The 12,810-nt window shown below is 43.7% G+C and overlaps 2 protein-coding genes and 2 non-coding genes across 4 annotated transcripts in view; 3 read left to right on the top strand and 1 right to left on the bottom strand.

The window, feature by feature from the left end:
• LOC144670280 (histone H2B 1.1-like) overlaps window positions 1-12,810 on the top strand; it is a 495,251-nt gene that overhangs the window by 142,011 nt on the left and 340,430 nt on the right. The gene's annotated exons all lie outside the window — the stretch shown is intronic.
• LOC144670308 (histone H2B-like) overlaps window positions 1-12,810 on the bottom strand; it is a 518,579-nt gene that overhangs the window by 333,923 nt on the left and 171,846 nt on the right. The gene's annotated exons all lie outside the window — the stretch shown is intronic.
• trnar-ucg (transfer RNA arginine (anticodon UCG)) lies at window positions 6,619-6,708 on the top strand. Its single transcript is given in 2 exon segments — window positions 6,619-6,655; window positions 6,673-6,708. It is a non-coding gene; the product is annotated as a tRNA-Arg (tRNA).
• On the top strand, window positions 12,135-12,217 carry trnal-cag (transfer RNA leucine (anticodon CAG)). Its single transcript has one exon. It is a non-coding gene; the product is annotated as a tRNA-Leu (tRNA).

Below are 12,810 nucleotides of genomic sequence, written 5' to 3'. Positions count from 1 at the left end.
TTGGTCTCGCCGTGTGATTCTCGCTATGGGACGTTTCATAAGTGAGAATGTGAGCGGTCTCTGTTTCAAATCTCAGGCGAGCTCTCACGTGTTGCTATTTGTGGTATAAATCGCCCAGTGCGTTGTCTAAAACTCATTGCGGTCTAGGTGGAGCGGTTTACTTACATCAGGGGTAAGTTTGAGAACTGGACCCACCATTGCAGAGAACTCATCAATGAAACACACCTGAAGGAAATGAAGGCAATTTGAAAAAAAAAATTGCCCACTTAATCGCACTGTAATGTTACCCGAACACACTAATTAGACAACCCCGTTTTCTGGATGAATGCATTCGGCTGTTGTATTCTCTGAGAGAATTGTAAACTTCTCTGAGACGGCCAGGTCTGGTAGCCCCATAGTGAGAATTTGATTTGATCATATTTTGTTCGTAATCTAGGAATTGTACTGAGCAGAAAGTGAGCCGTTTCACCTCGATCGATATTTTAGTGTAAAGGCAATAAACAATTTCAGGAGAAGGTATTTGATAGGCGGTGTGTGCTTAAAGTTGTTTAGGACCAGACGCAGACGAGATGCATCCAGAATACTGAGGGAGGAGAGCAGGAATTGCAGGGACGCTGGCCAGAATTTTCCAATATTCCTTAGACTCGCGGTGGTGACAGCGGATTGGAGAATTGCTATTGTAACATCCTTGTTCAAACAAATATGTAAGGATAAGCCCAGAAACTACAGGTCAGCCAGTTTAACCTGGGTGGTGAGCTACCTTTCAGAAAGGAAAATTCCCGACGACATGAAAATTACCTCGGGAAAATGCACATTAATAAGTAAAACCAGCTTGGATTATGTTATGGTCCCAGCTGAGATTACCCCTGGACAATCCTAAACCCAGAGTGGAGCCCAGCTTGATAGATCCTAACTTTTATTCGATTGTTTAAATACGTGGAAAGTAGCTACTGAACAGAGTCACAGGAGTCAGCTGATCAACTTTTATCAAAAAATAAATAAAACATTTATTCAACGAGAAAAGATGAACCATGTTACAATACTCTTTCATCCACAACTATAACTTTGCAGGTGGAGACAAATTTGTAGGAATAACGCAAGTTGCAAAATTAATTTTATTCTTTAATTTCCACAGTAATTACATAATCCATGTATCAATAGGCACACTGTGGTAAGGAACACCAGACCCTGAAACCAAGTGAAAAATACCACCATAAAAAGTTGCTATGCATCTCTATTCAACTCCCCACAGAAGTTTGACAAGCCGTGAGTCAACCAGTTTCACTGCACTCCGCCTTTCACGCAAGGATTGAAGCCATTCCCTCTGCCCCTCCTCTTAAATTCATTAACAGGACCTGTTCCAGGTTCCCATCCTTCCTTTGACCAGAACGTCTGTTTTGGACTTTCACCTCTTCCACTCCCCTGGATTTTGGGATTTTTCTTTCGCTTGGGACTAAGTATCTGCCGCCTTTTCCAGTCTCTTTTGGCAGCAACTTTCAAAAACCAACCGAGGTCCGCAGCTTCCAAATCAAAACTGCAGTTTCCCTCCTTCTGTGTGTGTGTCTGTGGGAGGGACCTGCCTCTCTATCTTCCTGTTGCTAGGCAACAGCCCAATTCTTTTACTGATGTGTTTGCTTAACTTCATAAGTCGTAAGCCTGAATAGAGATGCCAGCACCTTTTTAAAACGAAACTAAAACTCCATTTGACCTTTCTTAACACAAATACAGAAATACAAATCAAACTTAAACTTTAAAGCTAAAACTCATTCCTAACAATTGCAATTACCAGTATAACTTACTTAAACCTCTCTACTTCCTAACAATTTGATAAGAACAAATCATGTTATTTAACTTCAGTTAGTTTTTTTTTTGATGCGACAGCAAAGAATTTTGATGAGGGTGAAGCCCTTGACGTGATTTACATGGACTTGAAAAAGGCATTTGATAAAGTGCTGGACAAAAGACTTCTGAGGAAAGTTAGAGCTCATTGAATAGAAGGGACAGTAGCAGCACAGATACGAAATGAGCTGAGTGACAGGAACCAAAGATTTGTGGTGAACTGTTGCATTTTGGACTGGAGAAAGTTATCTTGTGCAGCTCCCCAGGTCTCTCGGGGACTTGTGCGATATCGGGAACTGGGGGAAAAATAGAGTTGAGGCCCAAGGTCAACCCCATGATATCATCGAATGGCAGGGTAGGCGCAATGGGCCGTGTGGTGTACTGCTGTTCCTATTTCTTGTGTCCAGTGTCAGGGACCCTTCCATTCCTGTAATTCATCAGCCAGATCTTGTTGCAAGCTCACAATTTCAACATTTGCCGATGATACAAAAGTTAGAAGCACTGTGAACTGTGAGGAGGATAATGTAGATCTCCAAAGGGATCTAGAAATGTTGATGGAACGGGCGGACAATTACCAGGTGAAATTTAATGCAGAGTAACCTGGTGTCATTCGTTTTTGTAGGAAGAACAGGGAGAGGCAACACGAAATGAAGGTTACAATTCGAAAGGGATTGCGGGAACAGAGGGATGTGGGTGTATATGTGCATAAATCATTTATCATCACAGGACAGGTTGAGAGGATGACCAGTAAAACAGACAACGTCAAGGGCTTCATCAATATAGCATGTAGTACAAAAACAATAAAGTTATGTGAAGTCTGTAGAAAACACTGTTTCGGCCTCAACTGGAGTATCGTATCTAATCCTGTGCACCACAATTTAGCAAGGATGTGAAAGCATTAGTGACATTGCAGAAAATAATCACAAGACAGATTCCAGGCATGAGGAACTTAATTCACATTGAATGATTGGAGAAGTTGGGAATGTGTTTCTTGAAGAGAGCGAGTTTGAGAGGAGAATTGATAGAGGTATTCAAAATCACGAGCTGTGTGGACAGAACAAGAGGACACAAATTTAAATTAATTTACAAAAAAAGCAATTACCTAATAAGGCTTTATTTTCATGCAGAATGTGTTTAGGATGTTGGATGCAGTGTCTGAGAGTGTGCTGGAGGCAGGGACAATTGAGGTTTTCAAAAGGGAATTTGACCTTGATCTGAAAAGACAAATTAGCCATGTTACAGGGAAAAGGTTGTGGAGTGGCAGCAGGTGAGCTGCTCGTTCAGATGGCCAGCCGAGTCCAGACGGGCCGAATGTTCTCATTATGTTCTGTGATTCAATGATCCCATATAGAATCAGGGACGTTAGTGAAGACTATGATCAATAGGTGAGCAGCAAATGTCTAAGTGAGTTTCTCAGGGCAGTAAGTGTTGGAATTTCCTGGGACAGGATGTGACTAGGTGGCAGTTTCCTGGAACAAAACATTCATCGAAATAGAACCATAGAAAAGTTACAGCACGGAAGGAGGCCATTCGGCCCATCTTGTCCAGCCCGAGGACACCCAGGTGCCCTTTCTAATCCCACCTTCCTTTGGCAATTGGTCATCATTTAATGGAATTAATTAACAGCACATAATGCAACATCCATCTGAACCTAACCTATTTAGTCACCTAGTTTAACTGGCAAGTGCACTCAACAACCTTCAATCTTCTGTCAATAGTATAAGACAGGCACTAGAATCACTTGACAGAGAACTTGGGAGACATGGGTTCGTTGGCTGATCCATGCAAGTTGCTGATGTTGAGATTGATTCATGTTAATTTCACATAGAAATCAGTTTCAACTCAATGAAATCAAACCACGTTCCCACTCATTCGGTGAAAGTGCTGTTTTATTTGCAGACATTGCAGAATGATTTATTGAACTGCTTTTTCTTCCTGTTTTGAACCTTTGTTCTCAGTGATCTTTGTATTTTTAGTTCCTAACAAATCAACAACAGCTATTCCTCCTGATAAATTACTTCTGCACAGGGTGTCTCGGTTGGTGACATTCACACCTCTGAGCCGCAAGTTTATAGAGTCAAATATAAATCCAGGGCTTGAGGACCAAAGTCAATGTCAACACTCCCAGCGGTGGCTCAAGAAGGCAGCTCACCACCATCTTCTGAGGGCAAATCTGAACTCCTTCAAATGTAAGCATTTTCCCCCTTAAAGAAGGAGAACTAAACAGGACTCAATACTCTAACTTTTGTCCCATCAACGCCCTCTTCAGTTATCACAAGAATGTCCGAGTTTATACTCCATTCCCCTTTCAATAAAGGCTAACACCTCATTAGCCTTCCTAACTGCCTGCTGTACCTGCAACCTAGCTTTGTTTTGTGATACATGTACAAGGACACCCAAGTCTCACTGCAGCACAGCACTCTGCCATCTCTCTTCATTTAAAGACTATTAGTTATTTTTTAAATCTGTCCCACCAAAATGGTGATCTTCACATATTCCCACATTATTGTATCTACCAAACTTCTGTCCACTCACTCAACGTATCTTTATTCCTTTACAAACACTTTACATTCTGCTCACATTTTGCTTGCCTACTTATTGGTCTTTAGCACTATGAATTGTAAACTTGTGTAAGGGGAGACGGAAAGACAGTATTTGCTATTCTTTTACCAATTATCTTACATCTGTAACGCCAAGATAAGCCCAGTTTCACGATTAAAAACATGAATGAATCAGAGACCAGAATTGTATTCAGAAAGCGAAAAGGTGATGTTAAGCAACAGAACCAGGAGTCCAGTCTGGCCAGTGAGGAATTTACCCCTGAAACGCTGACGTTCACAAATCCGCTCAGATGGAAACCTGTCTGAAGGAACATGCAGCCTGACAATGTGAAACAAACGGTTGGAAATTTCAGCAATTTCCTACGTTAAAATGCCGAACACACTTGAGAAGTTCTCCAGTGTTTGTCACACGTCGTTGTGAAATCGTGTGGTTGTCAAAACAGCTGATGAAAAACAAACCTTTGTTTTCTTTTAGAGAAAACCTATCCAACGCAGGATGTTCCCTCCTTCTCGCTCTTCCACATTCCCTGCACACGTTGGAGTCTGATCTCGCAGGCTTAATAGTCGCAATCTCGGCTGTTTGTCAAAGGGCTGATCAGAACCTGTTTCCTTATCCAGGTAAACACCTACACAGAAATAACAACAACAACAAAAATATTGTGGGTGCTGATTTACTTATTTACCGGATGTGGGCGTCGCTGGCAAGGCCAGCGTTTATTGCCCATCCACAATTGCCCTTCAGAAAATGGCAGTGAGCTGCCATCTTGAACCGCTGCAGCCCCTGTGGTGTAGGTACACCCACTGTGCTGTAGAGAGGGAGTTCCAGGATCTTGAACCAGCGACAGTGAAGGAATGGCGATCTATTTCCAAGTCAGGATAATGTGCGGCTTGGAGGGGAACTTCCACGTGTTGGTGTTCCCATGTGTCTGCTGCCTTTGCACTTCCAGATGGTAACAGTCATGGGTTTGCCTGCCGATTAGGCAGGCCATCCAAATGCTCACAATTTATTACGAGAAAATCTTTTCCACACGTTATCTTTGGTTCCTTTTCGAATGAATTAAAATCTGCCCTGGTTGGTCAATGATCCATGAGCCAGTGGGAACAATTCATGTTTATTTACTTTCTCTAAACCCTCTTGACAGTTCTGTCTGTGGAGTGATTAAAAATACCGAATTCCAGACGTGGGATTTGAACAATGAGGGACTGTAGATCAATGATAAAGGAAGTGATACTTTGATAATCAGATTAGGAAATAGTTTAAAAGTTATGAAATCCGTCCAAACCTATGCATTGCTGGTTCAGAAGCACAATGCGTCACTAGGGCGTGGGAAACTCGGATTAGATTCCCGAAGTTGCCGATTCTGTAACAGCGTCACAGTCCCTAAATTATTTTCTTTTCTTCAGGTTACTTTCAGTTTGCTTTCTGTTTTAGTGCAGTGATCTTGTAGTTAGGGAAATAAATTGATTTCAGCCTGATGGGCGGATTGGTGATTCAGGGGTAGAATTCTTATTTTTCATCAAAGAAACCTAGGTTCGATTACAGTGAATGCATAACTCAATGTCTTCAATAATGTTTCAAGGATCAAAGTTCCGGGACAGATAAATACCCAGTTTCTCGCTTTTCCATCATATATTTGATGAACACAAGTCTATAAAACTGAGATTTAAAATTAAAGTGCTGTTTCCCGATGGGATCTCTGAAATTCCCCTTTGCTGAGAGAGATGTTTCCTAATTTCACTCCGGAAACCTCTTGTTTTTTGACTAAGCCCCAACGCCCCCCTCCCCGTCCCCCAATTCCGAAATTCCCACCATCGCTGAAGTTTCTCTCTCTGACACTATCGTCTTAACATGTCGGAAAGTGCGATCAAATTGCTCATTAATTCGGGAAGAACGGCTTCCTTTGTTCGTGGTTTATATGAAGGGGCTGTTTTGTGGTTTATTTTCTGGAATTTAGCAGCGGTTGAGGGGAGGCCACGAGGCAGAGAATGAGAGAGATTCAAAACACTGCAGGAGAATGATGAGGAGAGGGTACGGACAATAGGAACTGAGTTCCCGATCTCCCAATCCTTATTTTCCAACGAAAGACACGGAGTCAAACTCAGACCCTGAGGCCATGGATCTGGGATTCAGCGAATCATCCAAAAATCGAATTGAAAAATATACAACCACGATATTTATTTACATGGCACTAGCATCAGTTGCAGTATCGTATTACCTGACCGCGTGGCCTAATGGATAAGGCGTCTGACTTCGGTGGTATTTACAGAGGTTATCAGAAGATTGCAGGTTCGAGTCCTGCTGTGGTCATTTTATATGGAAATCTGTTTAACTTCCTGAAAAACGCGGTCTCACTCGTCAACTGAAGTTTCTGCGTTTCCTTCCTAACATGACAGGGCTCTTTCTCAAAATGTCTGCTCTTGTTAATTTGTGCATTAATTGCTAACTCATTTTGTTTATCTGATCAGTTTCGTTAAATTGTTGATGTGTCCAACTGGAACAAAAGCTGTGCATCAATCGGTTTAATAAAATGCTTTGGGAGAATTCCAATCTTCTCATGAAGCGGCTCGATCATTAGCTGAATCTGCTGTCACTGGACTAACAATACAGAGGTGCCAGGCTAATCTCTGCGGGCACGGGTTTAAATCCCAACAGAGCAGATTTAAATTAAAATATTTCCTAAATTTGGAATTAAAATCTCGGCACAGTAATGGCGGCTATGAAACTATGATCGATTGTGGTAAAAACCCACCCGGTTCACGAATGGCCTTTACGGAAAGAAATCATCCGCACTTCCCTTGCCTGCCCTACATGTGACTCCAGACCCACAGTAATTAGTTTCACTCGTAACTTCAAGGATAATGTGAGATGATCAACAAATGCTGGGCTTGCAAAAGACGCCCATACACTATGAAAAATTAAACAAGTGGTAAACAGACACGACATGATTTTCAGGATGTCTACCTTTTCCCTTGAAGAATGAAGGCTGGGGGGTGGTCTCATACAGGTCTTTAAAATTATGAAAGATTCTGGGAGGCTGAATTCAGGGAAAGTGGAGCAGAGAAGTATCGATAACTATGTGTCTCGCTCTCACACACAAGGCAACGGCTGACGGGTCGAATGCAACGTTATAACTACTTAACTGTGCATCGGCGACTCATAAGAGCGGTAAATAAATTCCATCCGCAATGTCTCCGCGGCACCCTCCAGATTCCGTGGGAGCACTGCCAAACAAACTGTAGTGTCGTTCTCGAAGGCAGTTCCACCAGCATTCAGGCCAAACTCCTGAAAAATTAAGATAAAAGCAAAATACTGCGGATGCTGGAAATCTGGAACAAAAACAAAAATACCTGAAATAAGTCAGCAGGTTTGACGGCATCTGCGGAGAGGAATACAGTTAACGTTTCGAGTCCGTATGACTGTTCAACTGATGAAGAGTCATTCGGACTCGAAACGTTCACTGTATTCCCCTCCGCAGATGCTGTCAGACCTGCTGAGCTTTTCCAGGTATTTTTGTTTTTGTTCCTGAAAAACTAAATTGCATGGACTGCACACAGTGACCGGATAATCGAAAAGCGCCGCATCCGCCAAGTCCTGTTTCCTCAACTCTCAAATGGACAACATTCCAGGGGAGGACAAAGAAAATGCTCCAAAGACACTCTGAAACGTTAATTCAAACGCTGCAGCATTCATATTAATGACTGCGAGGAACTTGCTTCTCATCATTCAAAATGACCAAAACCTGTCCCCAAGCTGCAGCGCGCTGTGAGTCCCCAGGTCTCAATGATGAGGCAGAACGGCGGCTAAGAAGAAGTAACAGGAAGCAAATCCTGCACTCTGGATCTCACTACCTCGTGGGACATCCGGTCCCCATGTGTCCTAAGGTCTGTGGGCCGAGAATCGGCCTGTTCACTCTCATGAAGGCCCATGGCAGAAACTCACGGCCCTGACTGGATGTCATCCTCGTATCGAGGGCCAGACGATAACCACTGCTTATTACATAATACATATAAGAAGAGGTCATCTCCATCCATAGTATTTCTACAACTGTCCCTTCCCGAATAATATGAACAAGTCTCCTCTGTTGTCTCTGATCTGTCAACTTCACTATATCAGAATGTGCTGCCATCTACTGGCCGCAACAGAGCGGTAGAAATTCACATTGTCGGTGTCGCGGAAACAGGTCAATGTGAGGAATTTGTGATGTGACGGAGCAGACATAGAAATGCAAATATGAACTATAATTTAGGAAACACAATTAATTAATTTATTCCCATTGAATCGGCAGCAGTTACAGGCCAACTATCGCCTGGAGCAACTGAGACGATTAGATAAACTGCATTTAAGGGAAGCCTAGATAAGTATAGGAGGGAGAATGAATTTCAGGGATAAACAGAGAATGTTACATGAAGTATTCTAGGTGGAGGATCTTGTCGGGCAGTTTACCTGTTAGAACAAATGGCCCACTTTCAGTGAGGTATATTCTGGTTTGAATGAATCCAGATTTGCAAAGTGTCTCCGGGACTGACATATACGTAATGAATCCCACATCCAAACTGTGAGCAAAAGACAGAGAGACCCAGAATGAATCATTAACTTAAGCCTGGCATCAGTGACTGACTGATACACATTGAATCGCACACTCTCACAGTATTCAATGGACAGAATGATACAGAATGAATCATACACACAGGCACATCACCAGAATCTGACAGATCCACAATTAATCCCGAAAACAAATCCTGTCCCAGGGACAAGCGATAAATAATTAATCCACAGAGACCAACAGATGAACAATGAATTCCAAACTCAAATCCTGTTCCAAAGACAAAGTGGTCCTGAATGAACCTCACACACATGCACATAGAATAGCTACAACAGAGAAGGGGACTATTCGGCCCTCTGTCTCTCCTGAGATCCTTCAGCAGAAACTGAACTATCCCAGTCCCCAGCCCTGTCTCCACAGCCATGTAAACTTTTATCTTCAGGTGGCTGTCCAGTTCCACTATGAAAGCCCCGAGTGGTTGCATATCTTACTGATTGGACAGAGGAGTTGATCTTTCATCGGTCCAGTGGAATACAGACCAACTGAATATTAGAGCAATTTCTGATATGGATAAATTTCAAATGCAGTTCATTTATCATTTTGCCAATATATCAGGAGATTCAAACTAGTTCTGTTAAAGCAGAATGACAGTGAGTTCAGTAAGAAATGTTTACAAAGTACAGCAATTTCTTTCTGCTCACTGTACACACATATATCGAATTGTTTCAAATAGCAGGAGCGGAAACTGCAGCCCGCAGTCTTCACGTTAGCATTGACCTGAATTTCAGTTTTGTGGGTAGAGGGGTACAGGGAGCGCGGATGTTATTGTGGGAACTGAAGTCACTTTTCCTGTGAATGGAGCCGGTTAAAGAGCTCGGGCCGGCCTGAGAGTCCTAGAAGCCGGGGTCAGTGGGTAGCCTGGGGAGAAGACAGGCCCCACAGACAGGAAATAAGATTTGAAAGAGAAATGGGGTGCGGGACGGGGTGATGCGAGGAGGGGGAGGGAGAGCCGGGGAGGGAGATAGGGAGGGAGACAGCGAGGGAGAGAGGGAGGGAGTTAGAGAAGGGCGGAGCTGGAGGAAGAGAGGCAGCAGGCGGGAGGGAGGGAGGAACTTGAATTTTTCCACCATATTTTACAACCTAAGGAAGACTTAAAGCCGCACGGCCAATGGTGCGGGAGCGGAGGTGTGTCTTCGTAAGTGAGATTGCTGCTTGAATGTGCACAGCAACCTGATCAATGACTTTGTAATCTGTTTCAGTGATTCTGTTTGATGGATTAATATTGATCCCAGGACTCCGGGTAAGACTCCACTTCTCTTGTTGTAAATAGTCTGGTCGGATTGTTCGCATCCGTCCGATAGGGGAAATGGGGTTTCGGTTTAAATTGTGATTTATGAGTGAAAGAGTCATGTATCTTTATTGCCTCTCTGTGGGGCATTACACAATTTGTGAAACATATTTGCCTCTTCTAGAATTTCAAGCAGTTGGAAGCACTGAAGAAGTTCTGGTTCTATCTTTACTAATTCACCTGAACTGTGATAATTAAATATAACATCTTCCAGGCAGTGGAGATATAACATCAGCACCAAAAATACTCACACACCACCGCGGATGTTGTTTTTTTCCCCCAGGGAGACTCGGTTGAAGAGTTTCCCTTTTTTGTTACTCTGAGCTTCTCAATGTTGTAATGCTGTCTGCTTCATTCCTGGGAGACAAGTGGGACTCAGAAATGATCACTCCCTCCCTGTGTGACTCCGACTGATACAGTTGTTATCATTAAGGTCAGTCAGCCTCTGACACCTTATCAGGTCCAATATTTGACTCAAAGTTAACGTTTTCTGTTATCTACACTGGGAATCGAAATTCCTGCTGCACTCTCTATCCCTGCCGTGATAAAAAATCCGTCTCTTTCAACTGTGGGTGTCTATCTCTCATTGTCTGTGACACCTCTTCAATTAACAATCTACTTCTGCTTCTCCTTACAGAGTGCAACCTCTTCTGTCTTTTGCCCTATGCAGTGAACTATGATTCAGTCAGCTGCTCCCTTGCTTTTTACAATGAGGAGGTTGTGAGTTCAAAACTCATTCCCGGATCCTGACCACAAATTCAGGGTCACGCTCTAGTGAATTCTTTGCTGTTACTGGTGCCAGCTTTTAGACGATATGTTAAACTGAGCTGACATCTGCCTTCTCACGTAAAATATACCATGGCACAATTTCGGAGAGGGGCGGGGGAGTTATTCCATGATGTTGGAGACATTCAAAACAGATCCTATTGCCTTCATCACATTGCTGTGCCTGGAACCTGACTGTGTGCAAATCCTTTGAAAATTTTTTCAAACACATGATGACTGAAATCCTGTTAGGAAAAGACAAGTTATTATTGAAAATTCTGCTGAGTGACCTTCATTGGACAGCAGAGAAATCAGGTGAGGAATTCGAGTAAATCGACACCAGAGAACAAGTCACCGTCAAAACAACTTCCGTCCATCTTAAGAGAGTCGCAGTTCCCTGTATGTGAATGTGGATTAACCCCTTATATTCCCTCACAGACTCTGTGATCCCCAGGCCTTTGCGAATTCCAAAAAAAAGCTTAGACGACCTGAGAGCTGAGCAGTCGGGAGAGGGGATGGGAGTGGGGCGCGGGACTGGGGACAGAGAGGGAGGTGCGGGGGTTGGGGGTGGTGGAGGTGTGGTGGTGGGGGTTGAAAGCCATGGCGCAGAGTGATGAGTGTGAAAACAGCCGAATTTAAAGGTCACAGGAAAGCGGTGCCTGGAGCTGCCCCGAGAGACAAGCTTTGGGTTGTCAGTAAAAAGATCTCCTGTAATAAAGGCACAAAAACAAAAAGAGGAAATGCGGGGAATATTCAGCAGGTCCGAAAGCAGCTGTGGAGAGATATTCCTGTCGCCAGGATGTAACACTCCAATTGGATACTTCACGTCGCTCAGATCTTACACTCTCAACACCTCCGTGTGAGGAACAGGTCGGGCGGGAATTGGGTCTTTGTTGATTTGAGCAAACAGAGCAATGCAGCAATGAGAAGCTCCTCACCCCCCGGCGGCTTGGGGAAGGATGGGACTCAGATACAGGAACCTGACAGGTGCTGAAAAAAGGAAAATCACATCGAGTTTTTGAAAGCAGTGACAATGAATGTGGAATTTAAAACCATTTATGCAGAAGTACCAACTGAGTCAGGTCGGCCGAGCGGTCTAAGGCGCTGCGTTCAGGTCGCAGTCTCCTCTGGAGGCGTGGGTTCGAATCCCACTCCTGACATTTTTTTCCTTCAGCACCTTCCAAACCCGAGATCTCCACCACCTGGGAGAAAAAAGGCAGCAGATGCATGAGAACAGCAGCAAGCTCCCCTCCGAGCTACACACCATCCTGACTTGGAACTGTATCACCCTCTCAAATCCTGGAACTCCCTTCCTAACAGCGCTGTGGACCTACTTACACCATATGGGCTGCAGCAGTTCAAGAAGGCAGCTCACTGCCAGCTTCTCAAGGGGAATTTCGGTCGGCCGAGCAAGACTCGAGGCAACCGGATCCCCTGAAAACAGCTCAGAAAGTAAACTGGATCCAAAAGCAACATACTGCGAATGCTGAAAATCAGAAATAGTAACAATCAGAAAGTGCTGGAAATACACAACAATTATACAGCATCTGTGGAGAGAAATATAGAACGAGCAGGATACAGCGCTCCAGATGCAGATCTAAGTGCAGTTGCCCTTCTCGACCGTAGTGGTCATGGGTTTGGAAAGTGTTGTTTAAGGAGGTTTGTTGAATTCCTGTATTCATCTTGTAGATGCTTCACACTCCTCGACTGTGCGTCGGTGGTGGAGGGAGCGAATGTTTATGGATGTGGTGCC

Source organism: Cetorhinus maximus, chromosome 31 (genome assembly GCF_964194155.1).
Source record: "Cetorhinus maximus chromosome 31, sCetMax3.hap1.1, whole genome shotgun sequence".
NCBI classification, from domain to species: Eukaryota; Metazoa; Chordata; class Chondrichthyes; order Lamniformes; family Cetorhinidae; genus Cetorhinus; species Cetorhinus maximus.
This window is presented reverse-complemented; position numbering and strand designations above follow the sequence as displayed.